The sequence below is a fragment of the Bos javanicus genome, chromosome 2, assembly GCF_032452875.1.
Source record: "Bos javanicus breed banteng chromosome 2, ARS-OSU_banteng_1.0, whole genome shotgun sequence".
NCBI classification, from domain to species: Eukaryota; Metazoa; Chordata; class Mammalia; order Artiodactyla; family Bovidae; genus Bos; species Bos javanicus.
The window spans coordinates 77134862-77159396 of NC_083869.1; the positions used below are offsets into that span (position 1 = coordinate 77134862).

The window sequence follows — 24535 nt, forward strand, 5'->3', positions numbered from 1 at the left end:
CTCCCATTTTTTTCCAAGGTAATTTATTAGACACATCATTTTCCCAGTTGCTCAGGCAAAACAAAAAGAAAACTAAAACATGAATGAACTATTTTTGGTTTTCTCATTTCTGCCAGACCACAAGTTGAACTGATCAATGGATTTGGTCTCTTCTTCCTTTATTACATCTAAATGTGCTGTTTTCCACTGTTTCATGAATGCCCACTATTGAACAGTATCATCTCTTATTTAAAGAGCTCCCAATGGCTCTCCCTGTTTCTACTTCTGAATGATATATTTTAATTTTAAATAAGATCATATCTCTCCACATTTCAGAATCTTCAATGGTTTATCTCACATATATAATTAAAGCTTAATCCTTACCTAGGCCATTAAAATTCTACATGGTCTAGACTTCCTGTTCCACTCCAGCTATTCCAATTTTCTTGTTCTTTCTCAAATATGACAGGCTAATTGCTTCTTCAGGCTCTAGGGCCTTTGTACTTACTGCAACAATTACTAAAATGCCAGCTAAGAAAGGCTCTGTTCATATTTACTCAAATGCTTCTAAAAATGTCTCCTCAAAGATCTTTGACCCCATGTGTAAAAAAATAATGTTTTCATTCATCCCTCAGTCAGTTTCCCACTTCTTTTCCTGCTTTATTTTCTGGAAAAACACCTATTTTCATTTGAGATTATATTGCATATTTCTTCTTTTATTTGTTTATTATCCTTCAAGGATATAAACGGTAAAAATGAAATAAAAAATTTAGTCTGTCTAGCTCATGCCCATATTCCTATTTTTATTAATGTATTTAAAAATTTTCTCAATTTTATTGAGCTAAAATTGATAGGAAAATGTGTATGTATATGTGTATATATATCTTAAAATTTGATGAATTAACATACATATACTTTGTGAAATAATTATCATAATTCAGGTTAATTAACACATTCTTCACCTCACTTAGTTATTTTTTTGTGTGTGTATATGTGGTGAGAATATTTAATATCTACTGTCTTAGCAAATTTCAAGCCAAAACATAGTATTCTTGACTTTGGTCCCCATGCTATACATTAGATCCCCAGAGCTCATCCATCTTATAATTGAACAATTGTACCCTTTGACCAATCTCTCCCCATCTCCTCCATCCCCCAGCTCCTGGTAATTATCATTTTATTCTGTTTCTATGAATTTAACTTTTTAAATTAATTTTTTTTTTTACATTTCACATGTATATCACAGTATTCGTTTTTTTTTTTTTTCCTATCTAACTAATTTCAGTTAGCATAACATCTTCTAGGTTGATCCATGTTGTTAAAAATGTCAGCATTTCCTTCTTTCTCATGACTAAAAAATAGTCACTGAAAACATGCATATGTTTATGGGTCAGTTCAGTTCAGTCGCTCAGTTGTGCCCAACTCTTTGATACCCCATGAATCGCAGCATGCCAGGCCTCCCTGTCCATCACCAACTCGCAGAGTTTACTCAAACTCAAGTCCATTGAGTCAGTGATGTATGGATATACATATTTATATATCATATATTCTTTATCAATTTGTTCATTGACAAACGAGTAGTTTCCATGTCTTTGTGAATAATGCTGCAATAAATATGGGAGTTCTGATATTCCTTCAAAATGTTGATTTCATCTAATTTGAATTTATACCTAGAAGTGGGATTATTGGATCATATGGGATTCTATTTTATTTTCCCCCCTGTTTTCCATCATGGCCAAAGTAATTTATATTTCCATCAATGGGGCAAAACGCTTCCCTTTTCTCTATACCACTTACTATCTCTTGTGTTTCAGATAAAAGCCATTCTATTTGATTTGAACTTCCCTGATAGTTAATGTTGAGCACCTTTTCATACCCTGTATATACGTCTTCTTTGGAAAAACCTCTATTCAAATCTTTTAAATGTTTTAAAATCATGTTTACTTGTTTTTGCTCTTGAGTTGTGTGAATTTCTTACATATTTTAATATTAATCTCTTAGCTAATATATGACTTGAATATATTTTTCATTCTTTAGCTTGTTATTCACTTTGTTGATCATTTCCTTCCTGTGCAGAAGCTTTTTGGTTTAATGTCATTCTACTTGCTGACTTTTTTTTCCTTTCTTTCTTGCTCTTTTAATACCATTTCCAAAACATCTGTGCCGAAACGAATGTCAATGAACCCCTTTTCTATGTGTTCCTTCAGGAATTTTATGGCTTTAGATCTTCCAGTCAAGTTTTTAGTCCACTTCAAGTTAATTTTTGTGGGTGATATAAAATTGGGGTCTAGTTTTATTTTTTGCATATGTGTATCCAGTTTTCACAACACCATTTATTGAAGAGACTATTCCTTCTGCATTTTTTGTCCTCAGCACTCTTGTCAAAGTTAGTTAACTATACAGGCTGGATTATATCTGAGCTCTCTATTCAGTTCCATATGTCCACATGTCTGTTTTTATGACCATACCATATTGGTTTTATTACTATAGCTTTGTAATGTAGTATAAAATCAGAGAATGAGTTGCCTTCAACTTTGTTGTTCTTTCTCAGGGTTGCTTTTGCTATTCAGTGCCTTTTATGGTTTCATATGAATATTAAAATAGCTTTTTTTTTTTTTCCTATTGCTACTAGTGAAAGTTGCTCAGTTGTGTCCAACTCTTTGTGACCCCATGGACTATACAGTCCATAGAATTCACCAGGCCACAATACTGGAGTGGGTAGCCTTTCCCTTCTCCAGGGGATCTTCCCAACATAGGGATCAAACTCAGGTCTCCCGCATTATAGGTGGAGTCTTTACCAGCTGAGCCACAAGGGAAGCCCAGCTTTTTTTTTTTTTTTTTTCCTACTTATGAGAAAAATATCAGTGGAATTTTGGTGGGGATTATGGTAAAGTTATGGATTGCTTTGTCAGTATTGATAATATTTTTAAAATATTAATTCTTCCAATCCATGAAAATGAAATATCTTTCCATTTATCTATGCTTTAAATTTCTTAAAGATTGGGCTTGGTTAAAGTATACAGGTCTTTTATCCCCTTGATTAAATTTATTCCTAGATATTTAACTTTTTGATTTTATTATAAATGGGATTACTTTTAAAATTTATGTTTCTGCTAATCATGGCATCTGATCCCATCACTTCATGGGAAATAAATGGGGAAACACTGGAAACTATGTCAGACTTAATTTTTTTGGGCTCCAAAATCACTGCAGATGGTGATTGCAGCCATGAAATTAAAAGACTCTTACTCCTTGGAAGGAAAGTTATGACCAACCTAGATGGTATATTCAAAAGCAGAGACATTACTTTCCCAACAAAGGTCTGTCTAGTCAAGGCTATAGTTTTTCCAGTAGTCATGTATGGATGTGAGAGTTGGACTGTGAAGAAAGCTGAGCGCCAAAGAATTGATGTTTTTGAACTGTGGTGTTGGAGAAGACTCTTGAGGGTTACTTTGACTGCAAGGAGATCTAACCAGTCCATTCTAAAGATCAGTCCTGGGTGTTTTTTGGAAGGATGATGGTAAAGCTGAAACTGCAATACTTTGGCCACCTCATGTGAAGAGTTGACTCATTGGAAAAGACTCTGATGCTGGGAGGGATTGAGGGCAGGAGGAGAAGGGGATGACAGAGGATGAGATGGCTGGATGGAATCACCGACTCAATGGACGTGAGTTTGAGTGAACTCTGGGAGTTGGTAATGGACAGGGAGGCCTGGTGTGCTGCAATTCATGGGCTTGCAAAGAGTCGGACATGACTAAGAGACTGAACTGAACTGAACTGAATACATTGCCAGTATATGGAAATGCAACTTATTTTTATATACTGAATTTGTATCCTGAAACTTTGTGGAATTTGTTCATCAGTTCTATGAAGTATCTTCTCTATATACCATGTAATCTGTAAATATAGACAATTTTACCACTTCCTTTCTGAGTTGGATTTTTTTCTTTTTTTCTTAATTGCTCTAGCTAGGAATTCCAGTACTATGTTGAATAGAAATAATAAGAATGGGCACCTTTGTCTTCTTTTTGAACTTAGAGAAAAAGCTTTCAGTTCCTCATCATTGAGCATAAAGTTTGTGGTGGGCTTGTCATTGTGGCCTTTACTATGTTGAGGTGTATTCCTTCTATATGTGATTCCTTGAAAATTTTAATCATGATGTTGAATTTCATCAAATGCTTTTCTTTTTACATCTATTGAGATAATCATATAATTTTACCCTCATTTTGCTAACATGGTGTATTGCATTGATTTACAGATTTGAATCATCATTGCATCTAATGGATAAATGCCACTTGATCATGATATATAATCCTTTTAGTGGAAGTGGGTTTTCTAGTATTTTGGTGAAGATTTTTGTATTTATATTCACCATAGATATTGATCTGTGATTTTTTTTTTTTTGGTAGTGTCCTGTCTGACTTTGGTTTCAGAGTGAATTTGGTCTTGTAAAGTGATTTTGGACTGGTTCCATTTTCAGTTTTTGGAAGTTTAGAAAGACTGATATTAATTCCTCTTTAAATGTTTAATACATTTCACCAGTAAAACTATCAGATCTGAGCCTTTTCTTTTCTAGAAAGTTTTTGATTACTGAATCAAACTCCTTACATGTTATTATTCTCTTCAGATTTTCTGTTTCTTCCTTGTTCAGTCTTGTTGTAAATTTATGGAAATATATCCATTTCTTATAGGTGATTCAATTTGTTGGCATATAATATTTTATAATAATCTCATGAATCTTTGCATTTCTCAGTAAGCATTGTAACATCTCTTTCATTTCTAAATTTTTTTATTTGATTCTCTCTATGTTTTCAGAATTGATGCTTTTGAACTGTGCTGTTGGATCACTTCAGTAACTAGATGATCTAGGAACCACCTTGTCCTCCTCTGAGGGCCCCACCCACTTCTTGCTGCTCTTCCTCCTCCTCCATTACAGCCACTTCCAGACCTGAGGAGCATTGCCAGCAACTTTAGCAGCTCCCCACATGACTTTGCATTCTAACTCAGAATGGTGGTCCCTCCCCTCTGAGCCCTGCCTGCTGCCCTGAGCACGAACCCCTGTGGACTTGCAAGAAGCTTGGGTGCAGGCTTGGGTATATACTCCCACCACAAATTTTTACTTATCTTTATTTATTTTTTTTTATGAAATGGATATTGCAAACTCTTTTCTTCTACTGTATTACAAGTTGAAAGTATGATCAAATGAAATAGTGAGAAGACTTTGAATATTACTTAATGAAATATGAAGCACTTTGTTTGTTGTCGTTATCTTTTTTATATGAAGGGTAAAGGGAGATGAAGAGAACAGTCTTCCAACCCTTCAGGAATCTGTGTTTCTTTCGAGTAATCAAGAATAAACAGCCGGAACTTTCCAGAACGCTCGGTGAAAGGTGGAGGAGCGGCGGCTGCCCGAGCTGCGCACAGCAACGCGCTCCTTCCCGCTCCCCCACACCGGCATCGGCCCTCTCACCGGCTGTAGAAAATGGTGAAAGAAACCACTTACTATGATGTTTTGGGGGTGAAACCCAATGCCACCCCAGAAGAATTGAAAAAGGCTTACAGGAAACTGGCCTTGAAGTACCACCCTGATAAGAATCCAAATGAAGGCGAGAAGTTTAAACAGATTTCTCAAGCTTACGAAGTGCTCTCTGATGCAAAGAAAAGGGAGTTATATGACAAAGGAGGAGAACAAGCAATTAAAGAAGGTGGAGCAGGTGGTGGTTTTGGCTCCCCCATGGACATCTTTGATATGTTTTTCGGAGGAGGAGGCAGGATGCAGAGAGAGAGGAGGGGTAAAAACGTTGTCCATCAACTTACAGTAACTTTAGAAGATTTATATAATGGTGCAACAAGAAAACTATCAATGCAAAAGAGTGTGATTTGTGACAAATGTGAAGGCCGAGGTGGTAAAAAAGGAGTGGTAGAATGCTGTCCCAATTGCCAAGGTACTGGAATGCAAATAAGAATTCATCAGATAGGACCTGGAATGGTTCAGCAAATTCAGTCTGTCTGCATGGAGTGCCAGGGCCATGGGGAGCGGATCAGTCCAAAAGATAGATGTAAAAGCTGCAATGGAAGGAAGATAGTTCGAGAAAAGAAAATTCTAGAAGTTCATATTGACAAAGGCATGAAAGATGGCCAGAAGATAACATTCCATGGTGAAGGAGACCAAGAACCAGGACTGGAGCCAGGAGATATCATCATTGTTTTAGATCAGAAGGACCATGCTGTTTTTACTCCACGAGGAGAAGACCTTTTCATGTGTATGGACATACAGCTGGTTGAGGCGTTGTGTGGCTTCCAGAAGCCAATATCTACTCTTGACAACTGAACCATAGTCATCACTTCTCATCCAGGTCAAATTGTCAAGCATGGAGATATCAAGTGTGTGCTAAATGAAGGCATGCCAATTTATCGTAGGCCATACGAAAAGGGTCGCCTAATCATTGAATTTAAGGTAAACTTTCCTGAGAATGGCTTTCTCTCTCCTGATAAACTCTCTTTGCTGGAAAAACTTCTGCCTGAGAGGAAGGAAGTAGAAGAGACTGATGAAATGGACCAGGTAGAATTAGTGGACTTTGATCCAAATCAGGAAAGACGGTGCCATTACAATGGAGAAGCATATGAGGATGATGAACATCATCCTCGGGGTGGTGTTCAGTGTCAGACCTCTTAGTAGGGCCTGTGAATAACACTCACTGCTGGTGTTTTATTTGCAGTAGCGATTGAGTGAAGGACTATAATCATATGCTCACTACTTGCTTTTGTTTTAATATTCAACTATAGTAGTGTTTAAAAGTTAAATGAAGAATAAACTCAAATATAAAAGCTCTGACTTTGCCCTGTATGTATGATGACTTCAGTGTGCAAGATAAGTTTAGTACTTGTAAAAATGACTTTAAAAAATTTCCCCTAGCATTTGTTAGGCCATATTTTGTAATTGATTTCAGCTATGTATATGGAATAGCTTAGATTGAAATGCCAGGTGTATGTATTGACTTCAGTGTATGACCTTTAATTGTTAAGCTATGAAATTAAAACTGTTTAACTGGCAGTCAGACAAAGAAATTAATGTAGAGAGGTGTTGGTCTGTATGTAGTAAGTGGGATTCATTGTGATGCTTCTGCATTTATTCTATTGCCTCAACTGTTACTTGAAGATGGCATGCTGTATAATTTAATTTAGCCTGTGGTATCAGTGATAGAAATGATACCTTTGTATAGAAGGGGTTTATCATAATATGCTGCTTCTTGAGGGCTTGCACTTGTAGACTTGCATTCCCTTCTTTTGCTGTGCCATCTTTTATTAATATATATAGCTATTTGTCCTGGTTACTTTTTTTGCCCCCTGCCCCCCCACCTTTGGACCACAGTAAGCCTTAGAGTAGTGACTTCTGGAGCAGGGAAACTTAGAGGTTAGAGTGATGAGACCTTTACATGGAGAAGTAATTTGCATGTATGAGATAGGAAGGTGTTTTTGTAGGTATGTTACAGGCTTACCTTAAACCATTTAACTTATGCTCCAGAGTAACTGTAATTTAATGTTGGTAGTATAGCAAATTATGATGGATAGCTTTAATTGTATGTTTAAAGTCATATGTTCACAAGCTTAAAGCTGGTATCAGAATTTAAGCAATTCTTGAAATGTATGAATGTCTCTTTAATATATTGATTACAAAGCAAAAAAAAAAGAATAAACAAAACTTTATCTTATTGTCACTTTTTACAGTGGAAAATCATGAATGATATATTTCAAGTAACATACAAATCATTTTCCACTCAAGCCAGAAAAATAACCAGCTAAACTGGATAGTTTGAGGGTAAGGCCAGATCCCATTCTTTTGTTACACCATAGCTTGACCCTTAAAAATAAAGGAGGTTATCACCTTATATTGGTCAGAATGACCATCATCAAAAATCTATAAACAAAGGATGTTAGAGAGGATGTGGAGAAAAGGGAACTCTGCTTTACTGTTGGTAAGAATGTAAATTGATACAGCCACTATAGAGAACAGTATGGATATTTCTTTAAAAACTAGGAATCAATTCATTTCAGTCACTCAGTCATGTCCAACTCTTTGCGACCCCATGGACTGCAGCATGCCAGGCCTCCCTGTCCATTACCAACTCCCGGAGTATACACAAACTCATGTCCATCGAGTTGATGATGCCATCCAACCATCTCATCCTCTGTCATCCCCTTCTTCTTTTGCCTTCAATCTTTCCCAGCATCAGGGTCTTTTCCAATGAGTCAGTGGCCAAAGTATTGGAATTTCAGCTTCTTCATCAGTCCTTCCAATGAATATTCAGGATTGATTTCCTTTAGGATGGACTGCTTAGATCTTGCAGTCCAAGGGACTCTCAACAGTGTTCTCCAACACCACAATTCAAAAGGATCAATTCTTTGACACTCGGCTTTCTTTATCGTCCAACTCTCACATCCATACATGACTACTGAAAAAACCATAGCTTTGACTTAGATGGACCTTTGTTGGCAAAGTAATGTCTCTGCTTTTTAATATGCTGTCTAGGTTGGTTATAACTTTCCTTCCAAGGAGCAGGTGTCTTTTAATTCATGGCTACAGTCACCATCTTCAGTGATTTTTGGCATCCCAAAAAATAAAGTCGGACACTGTTTCCATTGTTTCCCCATCTATATGCCATGAAGTGATGGGACAAGATGCCATGATCTTCATTTTCTGAATGTTGATTTTTAAGCCAACTTTTTCACTCTCCTCTTTCACTTTCATCAAAAAGCTCTTTAGTTCTTCTTCGCTTTCTGCCATAAGGGTCGTGCCATCTGCATATCTGAAATTATTAATATTTCTCCTGGCAATCTTGATTGCAGCTTGTGCTTCATCCAGCCCAGAACAAAGCTAGGAATAAAACTACCATATGATCCAGCAATCCCATACTGGGCATATGCCCTGAGAAAACCACAATTCTAAAGGCATATGTACCTCAGTGTTCATTGCAGCATTATTTACAATAGCCAGGACATGGAGGCAACCTGGATGTCAATCAACAGATGAATGGATGGGGAGGTTGTGGTACATATATGTGATGGGATGTTACTCAGCTATAGAAAGGAACAAATTTGAGTCCTAGTGATGTGAATGAAGCAAAAGCCTATTATACAAAAAGAAATTTGTCAGTTTAGGGAAACAATTGAGACACAGACCTACAGAATAGACTTGTGGATACAGTGGAGTAAGGAGAGGGTGAGACAAATTTAGAGAGTAGCATTGAGACATATACATTTACATTACATATGTATAACAGATAGCTAGTGGGAATTTGCTTATGAAGCAGGGAACTCAAACTGGTGCTCTCTGACAACCTAATGGGGTGGGATAAGTTGGAAGCTCAAGAGGGAGGGGACGTATAACTATGTCTGACTCATGTTTATTTATGGTAGAACCCAACACATTATAAAGCAATTGTCTTCCAATTAAAAATAAATAAATTAAACAAAAATAAAGGAGACTAATGTAGGATAAAGGCAAGTGGATAAAGAAATGTGTGACTATCAAGGCTCTTTTATTTAAAATGTGTCAATTCTCCAGCCCTCAAATTTTTCACTATTAACATCTCAGGTTAGGTTTCATTATTAAAAATGGATCCCTTTCGGAATTTGATATATTTTCTAGATTTATTATTGCAAACTAAATTAAAATCCACTTTTAAAAAAAACAGCAAAGAGTTACATATTTACCTGGTGATACCCAAGGAATGAGCTTTATTGCTTGAGATGAGAAAAAGGAATTAGACTTTCTGTTCATGTTTTTAAGGTTTACTTTGTATATTTGCCCATATTTTATGACTTTTAAATAATTTAAACTAATGTAAAATGTATGAATATGCTATTAAACTAGTTATTTAATAGCATATACTTATATTTTATAACTAGAAACTCTGTAAGTACTTATATAGATGGTACACAGTAAAAACATTTTGATCAGTCAAAAAATAAAATCTGAATGTCTTTTTGTTGGGTAGAATAAAATTCTCAACAGATTCTTTCCTCCTCCTGCCACACAATCACCCGTAATGTTTTATTCTATTTCACACTTAAATCATACAAAACAGTTTTGAGCTTCCTGACTATTTGATGTGTTCTTATATCACTCTGCATTTACATCCTTCAGTAACCCATCTAGAATTTTATATTTTTCCTCACCTGACAAATCTTTATATCAAAACTTTATATCAGATCTCAGATTCTATGGGAAATGTTTCCTGAATTTTTAAGCATTTTGGGAAACATCATATACACACCATAAGATCCATACATTTAATATGTGGAAATCAATGGTTTTAGTACATTCACAGAGTTACACCTTCATCACTATTATGTAACTCAAGAATATTTCATCATCTTCAAAAAGAAACCCTGCATCTATTAGTAGTCACTACCACTACTTTTGATTTGAAAATTTATACAGCTGGAGTAATTAAAATAATGTTTCCTAGAATAAGATTAGTGTATATATTTGAAGAAAATAAAATTAAAATTTAGAAATAAATCTTTGCATATATTGTCAATTTATTTTCAACAAGGATGTCAAGACAATTAAATGGGGACAGAATAGTCTTTTCAACAAGTGATGCTAGTCTTAACAGGATGTTCACATACAAAAGAATGAAGTTTGATCCCAACCATCTATCTTACACAAAAATTAATATTATACATCTAAATGCAAAATCTAAAACTGCAAAATTGTTAGAAGAAACCATATGTGTTAATAGTCATAAACTTGAGTTGGGCAGTACTTTCTTGGATATGATACCAGTAGCACAAGCAACAAAGGAAAAACAGGAAATTTGGATTATTTGAAGTTGGCATCACCAATACCTTTGACCAGAGGAGCTTCATAAAGTTCTGTCAGCTAGGGCTTTAATGAGGATTAGTGGATGTTCATTTAAGACTTCCATGGGTGAATTTTGAGTTGAAGAGATAAGAATATAAGAAAGATAGAAGCCAGAAAGCCTAAAGATTTTTAGCTTCTCAATTTTCCTGGAGTCCAATTAACATTTCTATAGCAAATTTTATATGTTATCAGACTTATTCCCTTTGTCATATGAGATGACCAGAAATTAGAGTCTCCAATTTTTGCTGCCAAATAACAGTGAGGTTTTCCTTCAGTCCTCATCATCAATTTTATCTCAGTCATCTTCTTTTTTCATCTTCCATCATCTTGTTCTCTCTTCTTTTTTTTTCCCACCAGACTTCATTTTTCAGGAAAGTTCTTGGTAGTCACTTACATGAAGTAAACTTAAGCCACAGTGCTCATTCTCCAAGGGTTCTGGAGTTTGTAGTTGCCTCTTAAAAATAGTCTTGGATATATTAAAGAAATGGTGGGAAAATTAGGTGGTCCATGCATCTGAAATTAATTCATGATGACCATGACTTATCTATTTAATCATAATCATGGCCCACCCATTTCTCACAAGTGTAAGAATCAAACGTTATACATATTAGAGCTATCCTGCATATAACTGACAAAATTAAATCAACAAAAACATTAAGAAGAGAAAGGCAGAAGTACTTCAGTTATTTGTGACCTTCTGCTTGACTTCTTGTAGGCACACAGATGGGGAACTTCTAAATCTATGGTACATGAAGTACAATTTATTCTTAAGCTTTTGCCAAATAACGCTTGAAAATTTCTATTTGTTCTGTTTGGAGCATATACGTGTATTTTCAGAGTGAATCTTGGGTGAATTTTTTCAACTCTCTGAATCTCAATCTAATAGCAGGCTTAGATGGGCATGAGCAATAACCAATGACAAAAACAAACAAACAAATAAAACACTTTTAAACTAGTTTTCTTGATTATCTGTTAGCTTTATTACAGTAATTTTTCTCAAAAATATGACACTGAACTTGGCTAAAGCAGTTCAACCTTCTTAGATGGAAAAGATTGTGGTCCTAGTTCTTGGAATTGTGAACAGAGAATATTCCTTAACAGAAAAATCCCCTTCACGTCTGTACCCCACAGTCTGCACTTGGCAGTGAGTTTGTTCAGTGATTGTTGGCTCCCAAACACTGTGTGCTGACAGAATGACATATGGATTGTCTATGTCAGGGAACCGCATCAGTAACAAACATCCAATCTGCCCACATTTACCATTATTCTGACACAGATGTTTCTTCCCTTTCACTTCACTCTTTTCTTTGCACAGGCTCGTGTTGTTTGTTTCAGATAATTCTTGTATCAAAAAAGGGCTAAATACTTTGAAAAAAGAAAACAAAACAAAATATCAAGAGGCTTATTGAAAATGAAAGCTGGTTTCCTAAAGTTAACCCTTATAAGCAGCATAAATATTCATATTGACATGGGGGCTATTGAGCCAATGGTAAACCTATTAGTCTTGATAATCGTTTTGGAGATCACAATAGTGACCATTTATTAAGCAAATATTGTGGGTTTAGTTTGGTACCAGGAGATTTATATGCAATATGAATCATCCTTCTTCTCAGTATCATTTATCATGGGCTCCTAGAAATGTGGTCTTGACCTAGATGCATCTCACCTACTCTATTTGTATAAGAATAGCTTTTAGTATACTGTGCAACCATCACTTGTATTTTCTGTGTCATTTATATATATATATATATATATATATATATACATATATATATAGATCAGATCAGTCACTTATATATATATATATATATACATATATATATAGATCAGATCAGTCACTCAGTCATTTCCGACTCTTTGGGACCCCATGAATCGCAGTACCCCAGGCCTCCCTGTTCATCACCAACTCCCGGAGTTCACTCAGACTCAAGTCCATCGAGTCAGTGATGCCATCCAGCCATCTCATCCTCTGTCATCCCCTTCTCCTCCTGCCCCCAATCCCTCCCAGCATCAAAGTCTTTTCCAATGAGTCAACTCTTCACATGAGGTGGCCAAAGGACTGGAGTTTCAGCTTTAGCATCATTCCTTCCAAAAAAATCCCAGGGCTGATATCCTTCAGAATGGACTGGTTGGGTATCCTTGCAGTCCAAGGGACTCTCAAGAGTCTTCTCCAACACCACAGTTCAAAAGCATCAATTCTTCAGTGCTCAGCCTTCTTCACAGTCCAACTCTCACATCCATACATGACCACAGGAAAAGCCATAGCCTTTACTAGACGAACCTTTGTTGGCAAAGTAATGTCTCTGCTTTGGAATATGCTGTCTAGCTTGGTCATAACTTTCCTTCCAAGGAGTAAGTGTCTTTTAGTTTCATGGCTGCAGTCACCATCTGCAGTGATTTTGGAGCCCAGAAAAATAAAGTCTGACACGGTTTCCACTGTTTCCCCATCTATTTCCCATGAAGTGCTGGGACCAGATGCCATGATCTTAGTTTTCTGAATGTTGAGCTTTTAGCCAACTTTTTCACTCTCCACTTTCACTTTCATCAAGAGGCTTTTTAGTTTCTCTTCACTTTCTGCCATAAGGGTGGTATCATCTGCATATCTGAGGTTATTGATATTTCTCCTGGCAATCTTGATTCCAGCTTGTGTTTCGTTTCTTCCAGCCCAGCGTTTCTCACGATGTACTCTACATATAAGTTAAATAAACAGGGTGACAATATATAGCCTTGACGTACTCCTTTTTCTATTTGGAACCAGTCTGTTGTTCCATGTCCAGTTCTAACTGTTGCTTCCTGACCTGCATACAAATTTCTCAAGAGGCAGATCAGGTGGTCTGGTATTCCCATCTCTTGAAGAATTTTCCACGTTTACTGTGGGATATATATATATATATTTATTTATCTATGGTATTTGGTCTGGTGCTCCACACCTAATACTAAGATAAAAGAGTAATACATATAGTACTAGACACTACTTCTTAAATAGCATATAAGCATATGGCACTATGCTAAATGTTTTCTACCTATGGATGATGATAATACTGGCCACTATATGACACACACCTTCTATTTGCTAGACATAATGTTAGCATTATTCAAACTGGTATAATAAATGTGTAAGTTTGGCAGGCAAGGAAACGAGGTTCAGAGATATTAAATACATCATCTAAGGTCACACTTCAGGGGCTTTGGATTGAATCTGGGTTAGGCTAAATCAGCAGTGTGATTGAACTTCTGCTGTCTGTTACACGGCTGGTGTGTTGGTGTGAGTCCATGTGTGTGAGTGTTCAGGAGACAGTGAGGTCACTCATTTTGTGCTGCCTTGCATACACACCTGAAGTAAAGGCTCTTGACAGAAGACTCATAACACAGCTGACCTTTTTCAAGATAGCCTTTTAAGAACTAAAATTATGCCTCATTTAGAGCAATAAAAGCCCTTAAAAACTAAATTGGATTTGTTCAAACCATGATGAAAGTGAGATTTTATTTACTCTTTTACAAGTATATTTTAAAAATTCTACTTATTCAAGAAAAGGATTATTTTTCTTAATTTATGGGAAATTAGTGGCTGAATTCATCAGCAAAGAATACAGTAATGATATATTTGCAGGTTGAAAATAATCACACATTGAAACAAACTAAAAACCAGAGTTTCTCTAAAGCAAGGCAAGTAAACAGAGAGCATTATCTATAGTCAAAATTAAAATAAAACAAAAAGCCATGTATAGTTGTGGCTCCTTCAGTCACTGGTACTTTAATCATCACCCTCCTGCTTTATGTGCTTAGATATAACCAACTTCATAATGAATAGTTAATATACCAGTGATTATTATGGTGTGGCATTTAGGTCAGATGTACATATTATGGCATTCCCAGTATTTCTATGTCATGAAAGATAAAGGTGTCTTAACAAAATAATATAAGAATTTGAATACATTGATTTGGTCAAGGACAACACAGGATATAGTTTAAAGGGATATTTGTTTTGTACAATCTGTCTGTACAGTCTCTCTCTCTGGACCTTTGGAGAATTCTACTTTCTGTACTCAGGTACCACTGTCCATTGGTGATGCAAATCTAGCATCCCTGCTCTTTCCATGAGATAATCAGAATCTTCATCTTACATTAACTTCTGCCTCCTGAGTCATTCCATGGGTTTCTGGTTGATTACCTTATGTTCTGCCATGAGTTTCATGCCCTGGCTCTTATTATTCTTCTGGTAATTTTTTTTTTTTTTAATGCCAAAAATGAGTGTTTCCTGCCCTTTGGGTCAGCTGTCTTCTGTTGGCTTTGATATGTTCCTTCCATGTCAATTAGGCACAAGTCTAATCCATTCTAAAATATGACATAAATATCCCAAGTTTATAGGGGGACTTCCCAACGAGGACCAAATTGTTCCCCTTCCCCATTGCCATCCATATCACTTGCATTGTAGTTTTTCCATTTCCCAGCTATGCAGAAGCATCCTTCCTGAGCTGACCTTCTCGAAGTGGCCACTGATTCATACCTTCATCTTAGCTTTATCTACTTTCTTTCCCTTTCCCCTACACTTCCTGATCATTCAGCTCTCACAGAGAAAAGAGATTTGAGAAACTACTCAAAAGGGATCAAAACACAATAGCATGAGGTAGAGGGAATGCTTGCAGGCAACAAGTTACTTTCATTTCCTCTCAAATCACAATTATTTAAGTATCTATTTACTTTTAGGCCAGGGTTTGAATTAAGAGCAATGGGAATTACTAAAGAGATATCTTTAGACTTACAACTTTTCATGAATCATATCTTAGGTACCAGGGAGGAAAAGAAAGTTACTGTACATAGATGTAGGGCTTTATACTCATAAATTGTGCACATCAATTTAGTATGTTATTTTACCTAATTCTCATTTTAAACCTTTAAACTCGATGTTATAATTAACACAGTTTTATAAAGAAGAAAATTAAGTATTAGAGAAATTTTGCAGTTCTGTCATAGGTGGATGAGCATATATTCATGGCCAAATCTATTTGTCTTCAAAAATGACAATTATATCTCAATAAATGTGCAAAACGTGAACCGTGAACTTCCAGATGTTCAGGCTGGTTTTAGAAAAGGCGGAGGAACCAGAGATCAAATTACCCGCATCCGCTGGATCATTGAAAAAGCAAGAGAGTTATAGAAAAACATCTATTTCTGCTTTATTGACTATGCCAGAGCCTTTGACTTGTGTGGATCACAATAAACTGTGGAAAGTTCTGAAAGAGATGGGAATACCAGACCACCTGACCTGCCTCTTGAGAAATTTGTATGCAGGTCAGGAAGCAACAGTTAGAACTGGACATGGAACAATAGACTGGTTCCAAATAGGGAAAGGAGTACGTCAAGGCTATATATTGTCACCCTGTTCATTTAACTTCTATGCAGAGTACATCATGAGAAATGCTGAGCTGGAGGAAGCACAAGCTGGAATCAAGATTGCAGGGAGAAATATCAATAACCTCAGATATGCAGATGACACCACCCTTATGGCAGAAAGTGAAGAGGAACTAAAAAGCCTCTTGATGAAAGTGAAAGAGGACAGTGAAAAAGTTGGCTTAAAGCTCAACATTCAGAAAACTAAGGTCGTGGCATCTGGTCCCATCACTTCATGGCAAATAGATGGGGAAACAGTGGAAACAGTGGTAGACTTTATTTTTGGGGGCTCCAAAATCACTGCAGATGGTGATTGCAGCCATGAAATTAAAAGATGCTTACTCCTTGGAAGGAAAGTTATGACCAACCTAGATAGCATATTCAAAAGCAGAGATATTACTTTGCCAACAAAGGTTCATCTAGTCAAGGCTATGGTTCTTCCAGTAGTCATGTATGGATGTGAGAGTTGGACTGTGAAGAAAGCTGAGTGCCGAAGATTTGATGCTTTTGAACTGTGGTGTTGGAGAAGACTCTTAAGAGTCCCTTGGACTTCAGGGAGATTCAACCCGTCTATTCTAAAGGAGATCAGCCCTGGGATTTCTTTGGAAGGAATGATGCTAAAGCTGAAACTCCAGTCCTTTGGCCACCTCCTGTGAAAATTTGACTCATTGGAAAAGTCTCTGTTGCTGGGAGGGATTGGGGCAGGAGCAGAAGTGGACAACAGAGAATGAGATGGCTGGATGGCATCACTGACTCGATGGACATGAGTTTGAGTGAACTCCGGGAGTTGGTGATGGACATGGAGGCCTGTTATCCTGCAATTCTTGGGGTCCCTAAGAGTCAGACATGACTGAGCAGCTGAACTGAACTGAACTGAACATATTTCTTGGGAATAGGACTTTAGGAAAAATGTGTAGATTAGCAAAGTATGTTTTTTCTTTAACACGTATATTCTCCTATCCCCTTTCCTTCTCTGTATAAAATTCCCATTCATTTTATCAGATTCCTTACTCACTTGTCAGTAATTTAATAATAAATAGCTGTGCTGTCACATAACTGATTTGAAATCATTGTATGAGCTTCCCTGGTGGCTCAGATGGTAAAGAATCTGTCTGCAGTGCAGGAGACCTGAGTTCAATCCCTGAATCAGGAAGATCCCCTGGAGAAGGGAATGGCTATCCACTCCAATAATCTTACCTGAAAATTTCTATGGACAGAGGAGCCTGGTAGGCTAGAATCCAAGGGGTCACAAAGAGTTAGACATGACTGAGTGACTAACACTTTAACACGACCTGCATGAAGGAGTAGTGGGATGAGAAATTACATTTTCATTCAAAGATTCTTGAAGCACCAATGATCTATCAATGAGAAAAAGAGTTTTGAGAGAAGAAGGTACCAGAAGTTATTCAGTGCAGGTGAGAACCAACCATTATGAACCAACAGATGTTCTATTAATAGTAGAACTGGTGTTGCCTTTGGCAGTAGAATAAATTCCATATCCACACCAAGTAGAAATGGGGCCACATGACTGCATCACCATTTAGAGCAGTGGCATATTTCATCCTGTCTACAACTCTTCTAAATGACCAAGATCAATTAGGGATGAAGATATAGAGGACAAAACAGTGGTGAATATACCATCAAGAGCTTATCAAGAGAAGAGATAGGGTTGGGGGAAGTGATATTTAGCTTGTGATGAAGACTTAGGCTACCATGATTTCTGCCTTCACATATTTAGTATGAAGAAGGAATTGTTAGGCTGTTTCTATTTTGTAGCCACAGAAAGAAGAACTAAGATCTATAAGTGAAAATTATGAGGAGCTAGATTTGCACTTAATGGAAGAAAGGACTTTCAAATCATTACAGTTTTCCTGAAAGGGAATGAAATGTCTGGTGGGGCAGTGAATTTGCCATCACTACAAATGTGCAATAATAGGCTACAGGATCACTTATTTGGAATTTATGCATATAGTTAGAGGGTTAATATAGATGACCTCATCTATCTTTCCATTCCAAGAGCCTATGATTTGATATTTGGCTGTATCTGTTCCAAGAATGTTTTAGTGTAATTACTACAGCCTGAGCCAACACAATTTGGTAGATCTATGACCAACTTGGCCGCCTTTTGATTTTTATTTTAAGTGTTTCATTATTTGTTTTATGCCTTTTTGAAGTCCACTATAGCTGGAGTCAATAAATTGGTTCTTTTATGTTGACTGGTGTTTCTAGTCCCAGCTTAGGTCTGTCTCCCACAGATAAAGAGGATGCAATCAGCTATAAAGTGTTCAGAGGTGAGGACCAAATGCCTTTCTTAAAAATCTCTTATTTTTTCTGCACAAAGACTAACTTTTTTTTGTTTATTTGGTCCTTTCTGATTCACAATGTGTAAAATTAGGAAATTGTTGTAAAATCTTTTAGAGTGGAAAGATCATTAGGATCACATAGAAGGTAACTCCAAAATGGGGCTATAGCTTTGCAAGGTTTTAAATTCATGAAAGTGAACATGTCAACCTGTGCAATAAATCTCATTGTATTTGGTCAAAAATACAAAACAAAGTGGGAGGGAATCTCTCCAGAGCAAGAGCAGATATAGTGAATTTCTGTTGTCAATTTATGTGTCCCCAATGTCCACAAGAGGCACAGCACTACTACTGACACGTTCCATACTGAGAGGATCCTGAAAAGAAAAGTAATAAAGAAGTTGAGTATTTGCTACATCACTGTCCTTTTTACATTGTTTTACATTATTTTTCAGAAGAATATACAATAACAATCTATGTATCTGTATGTAAGTAAGCCTTCACAGAGGAACCAGAAACCAAATTGCCAACATCTGCTGGATCATCAAAAAAGCAAGAGAGTTCCAGAAAAACATCTATTTCTGCTTTATTGGCTATGCCAAAGCCTTTGACTGTGTGGATCACAAGAAACTGTGGAAAATTCTGAAAGAGATGGGAATACCAGATCACCTGACCTGCCTTTTGAGAAATTTGTATGCAGGTCAGGAAGCAACAGTTAGAGCTGGACATGGAACAACAGACTGGTTCCAAATAGGAAAAGGAGTATGTCAAGGCTGTATATTGTCATCCTGCTTATTTAATTTATATGCAGAGTACATCATGAGAAAGGCTGGGCTGAAAGAAGCACAAGCTGGAATCCAGATTGCAGGGAGAAATATCAATAACCTCAGTTATGCAGATGACACCACCCTTATGGCAGAAAGTGAAGAGAAACTAAAAAGCCTCTTGATAAAGGTGAAAGAGGAGAGTGAAAAAGTTGGCTTAAAGCTCAACATTCAGAAAACGAAGATCATGGCATCCAGTCCCATCACTTCATGGGAAATCGATGGGGAAACAGTGGAAACAGTGTCAGACTTTATTTTTCTGGGCTCCAAAATCACTGCAGATGGTGATTGCAGTCACGAAATTAAAAGATGCTTACTCCTTGGAAGAAAAGTTATGACCAACCTAGATAGCATATTGAAAAGCAGAGACATGACTTTGCCATCAAAGGTCCATTTAGTCAAGGCTATGGTTTTTCCTGTGGTCATGTATGGATGTGAGAGTTGGACTGTGAAGAAGGCTGAGCGCCGAAGAATTGATGCTTTTGAACTGTGGTGTTGGAGAAGACTCTTTCGAGTCCCTTGGACTGCAAGGAGATCCAACCAGTCCATTCTGAAGGATATCAGCCCTGGGACTTCTTTGGAAGGAATGATGTTAAAGCTGAAACTCCAGTACTTCGGCCACCTCATGCGAAGAGTTGACTCATTGGAAAAGACTCTGATGCTGGGAGGGATTGGGGGCAGGAGGAGAAGGGGACGACAGAGGATGAGATGGCTGGATGGCATCACTGACTCGATGGAAGTGAGTCTGAGTGAACTCCGGGAGTTGGTGATGGACAGGGAGGCCTGAGGTGCTACGATTCATGGGGTCCCAAAGAGTCGGACATGACTGAGCGACTGAACTGAAGCCTTCACAGTGGGAGAAGGCAATGGCACCCCACTCCAGTACTGTTGCCTGGAAAATCCCATGGATGGAGGAGCCTGCTAGGCTGCAGTCCATGGAGTCGCTAAGAGTTGGATACCACTGAGTGACTTCACTTTCACTTTCCACTTTCATGCATTGGAGAAGAAAATGGCAACCCATTCCAGCGTTCTTGCCTGGAGAATCCCATGGATGGAGAAGCCTGGTAGGCTGCAGTCCATGGGGTCGAACAGATTCGGACACAACTGAAGCAACTTAGCAGCAGTAGCAGCAGCAAGCCTTCACAATAAGCATTAATACATTAACAGCATGACAATCGTGATGAATTAGTAAAAATGAAAGTCACTCAGTTGTGTCCAACTTTTTGTGACCACATGAACTACACAGTCCATGGAATTCTCCAAGCCAGAATACTGGAATAGGTAGTCATTCCCTTACTCCAGGGGATCTTCCCAACCCAGGGATCGAACCCAGGTCTCCCACATTGCTGGCAGATTCTTTATCAGCTGGCTACCAGGGAAGCCCATGATGAATTAAAGCAAGCAAAGGTTAAGTACATATAACACTAAGAGATACCTATTGTCTTGAACATATTAAAATTACATATATGATTTGTTCTTGCCCCTTCAAGTCTTAATCATTTTAACTTGATATATTCTCATGTTTATATTTTTTTTCTGAATTTGAATACCTCGCTTGCTTTTATGTATATTTTGCTATTTCCTAATGTCAATAGTGATTTGTTATCTCTTGGATGCATTATAGATTTTCAAATTGCTTTGGGCCTCATCATTGTATTGCATGGATATGCAACTCTCTCTGTTCCTCTTTTCCCTGCTCATTTATCTGTTGTTTATCCTCTGCTCCATATCATTAATAACAAAAACAGATTAGATGCAACCAACTCTCATCCCCATGGCACTTCATAGGAAAGCCTCTTAGCTGAATAAACTTCTGTTTGTCAACTGACATTACATCTAGCCTGTTGGTCATTCTTCAATCCATTAGACAGTGCTTCAGATATGTCAGGGTGAATCTATGATTTTCAATCATCTAACAGAATTCAGACATTTTGGACCTTTTTGTTAATCGTTAATGTTAATCATAAGATATCAGGGATGAGGCAGTATGCTCTATAGCAGTTTGTGTTTTTGTCATCATAAAGGCATTATGTTTTTGGAGCATATACATTTGCTTTTATAGTTTTCTGTTAATAGCCTTAACCGTTGATATTAAATATTATAGATGGTGAGGGTGTGGATCAGATGTTACTTCTATGACTTGAAATTATATATACCCCAATAAAATTCCCATACCAGCTTTTCATTACTTTTCAAATTCGAGGCATTCTAGCAAAGAGTTGGACACAACTGAGTGACTGAACAACAAGCTGCAGGTAACAGTGTCTTGAAGGAAAGCATCAGTCACAGACTTTCAAGGTACTCAATCATCTGCCCCTTGTTCAATTCCTGAGGGAAGTTTTATCTACCATTTATCAATATTTGGTCACAGATTCCTAATTGTTTAAAAACTGTCCAATATTTACAGGAAGGAAAAGTTCTCTCGCAAAATGCAGTCTCTTGAGATATCAACCTGCAAAATCACTGCTTGCTTTCCTTTAATAAATCAAATTGCTAGTCTTCCAGGATAGATTTTTCTCTTTCCAGCATCTTTTAAAATATCCTTCTGCAATTCACTCATTTGATTGGAAAATTATCTTCAATATTATGTAATATTGAGCAATTTACCCTAAGGGCTTCCCCAGTGGCTCAGCAATAAAGGATTTGCCTGCAATGCAGGAGATGCAGGTTTGATCTCTGAGTCAAGAAGATCCCTTCGAGAAAGAAGTGGCAACCCACTCCAGGATTCTTGCCTGGGAATTAGCAACTAAACAGCACCAACAAATACACTAAATGTGGCCAATTATAAAGGTCAAAGCTGAAAAAGTGTCATGTGTATCATGAAAAAACTATAATGAATTACAGTACACACAGGCACATATTTAAACTAGCAATTTTGTTTTATAGCACATTCAGGAGACTACTTGGGAAAATATATTTTATATGTTAATGAAAAATGAAACCAAATAAGTTACTTTTTTGGATAGCCTTAATAGTAAAGCTGAGATAAGTAGAGGCTGACAGTAGAGCTGAGATTATTGAACTAATTCAATTCAGCTCTTTTTCTGATGAGAGAGAACTGGAGGGGAAAAGAAGAGTTTAACACAATAAGAGACCTTAGAAGAATTTGAGTGTGAATGATGCATGACAGCCAGAAGTGGCAATGAGTGGCCAGAAGAATGCTACTTACAGTATCTATTTATTTTCTTTCTTTGGGTGGGGTGGTGATCCCACTGAGATATCAGTAAAACACCCTTAAATGCTAATTCTCATTCTGTCAGAATTTCATCAGCTATCTAGAGTCCAAAAGACTAGATGAAAAAGGAGAGAAGAGTACAATGGGTTTCATTACCAAAATTTACTAAAATTGGCTAAAGGAAGACAGTAGTTCAAATATTATTTTAAATTTGGGCCTAGTGAGTCAAATAATGTTAGTATCAGCAGTAGCAGTGGAGAGACTCAAAGTGTTATTCTTTATTCTGACCATAAATACAATGTCATATACATAGAAAGTATTATGCAGAGACATGTAAGGATAGGAAAACAATTATAATGCGGAATAATAATAGTCGATTTTGTTTGTTTTACAGGCATGGTTTTAAGATCTTTATTTTCATTAATTAATTTAATCTCTCCATTAGCCCTAAGAGATACATGATACCATGACCATTTCCGTTCAATTCAGTTCAGTCGCTCAGTCATGTCCAACTCTTTGCAACCCCACGAATTGCAGCATGCCAGGCCTCCCTGTCCATCACCAACTCCTGGAGTTCACTCAAACTCACATCCATCGAGTAGGTGATGCCATCCAGCCATCTCATCCTCTGTCGTCCCCATCTCTTCCTGCCCCCAATCCCTCCCAGCATCAGAGTCTTTTCCAACGAGTCAGCTCTTTGCATGAGGTGGCCAAAGTATTGGAGTTTCAGTTTTAGCATCATTCCTTCCAAAGAACACCCAGGGCTAGAGTCTTCTCCAACACCACAGTTCAAAAGCATCAATTCTTCAGCGCTCAGCCTTCTTCACAGTCCAACCCTCACATCCATACATGACTACTGGAAAAACCATAGCCTTGACTAGACAGACCTTTGTTGGCAAAGTAATGTCTCTGCTTTTGAATATTCTATCTAGGTTGGTCATAACTTTCCTTTCAAGGAGTAAGCATCTTTTAATTTCATGGCTGCAATTACCACCTGCAGTGATTTTGGAGCCCCCCAAAATAAAGTCTGCCACTGTTTCCACTGTTTCTCCATCTATTTGCCATGAAGTGATGGGACCAGATGCCACGATCTTCATTTTATGAATGTTGAGCTTTAAGCCAACTTTTTCACTCTCCTCTTTCACTTAATAGACGTCAAAACTTAAGTACTTGGGGTAAAAATCATGCCTGGTGGTGAAATAGGTTGTTAGTGCAAATTTGAGATTCAAACCCAGAAAGTCAAACTTGTGAGCTTGCTCATTTTATCACTGGATTACAGATACAAGCTAGGATTTTTGTCAGGGAAATATATTTAGAAAGAGATTAAGAAGCAGAGATCAGACGAGCAAGTGAGGTGCCTATAGCCCAATTTAAGGAGGCATTTGCAGAATCTTAAGCTTTTCTGTTCAACCTCAAATTCCCAATCTATCCTTCCTCCCCCAGTCCTCCCCCCAGTAACAATAAGTTCATTCTCTAAGTGTGTATCTATTTCTGTTTTGAAAATAAGTTTATCTGTGTGACTTTTTTTAGAAGCCACAATAAGTGACATCAAAGATATTTGTCTTTCTCTATATGACTTACATCACTTAGTATAATCATCTCTAGGTCCATCCATGTTGCTATAAATGGCATTATTTCATTCTTTTTTATGACCAAGTAACATTCCATTGTATATATGTACAACATCTTTAGCCATTTATCTGTTGATGGACATTTAGGTTGCTTCCATGTCCTGGTAGCCAGGGATCTGCCTAAAAGACTTCTGCTTTAGAAGAAATACTTAACTTCTTGATAAGGAGCGGCAAGGTCTTCACAGAGTATGGGTGGGACTAGCAATATTGCTGTGGCTATTTTTAGAATAATCTATCACAACATACAGAATGAAACATGCTTGAAAGAATGGTCAGAGGGGGTGATTTGGCATTGGATTTGGATGGGCTTATTTCAGGATTCAGGGCTTTCCAGGTGGTCCTAGTGGTAAAGAATCACCCTGACA

At 37.3% G+C, this 24535-nt stretch overlaps 1 pseudogene; it reads left to right on the plus strand.

The window, feature by feature from the left end:
* The first annotated feature begins 5345 nt into the window (after nt 1-5345).
* LOC133261715 (dnaJ homolog subfamily A member 1-like) lies at nt 5346-6811 on the plus strand (annotated as a pseudogene).
* The last annotated feature ends 17724 nt before the right edge of the window (nt 6812-24535 follow it).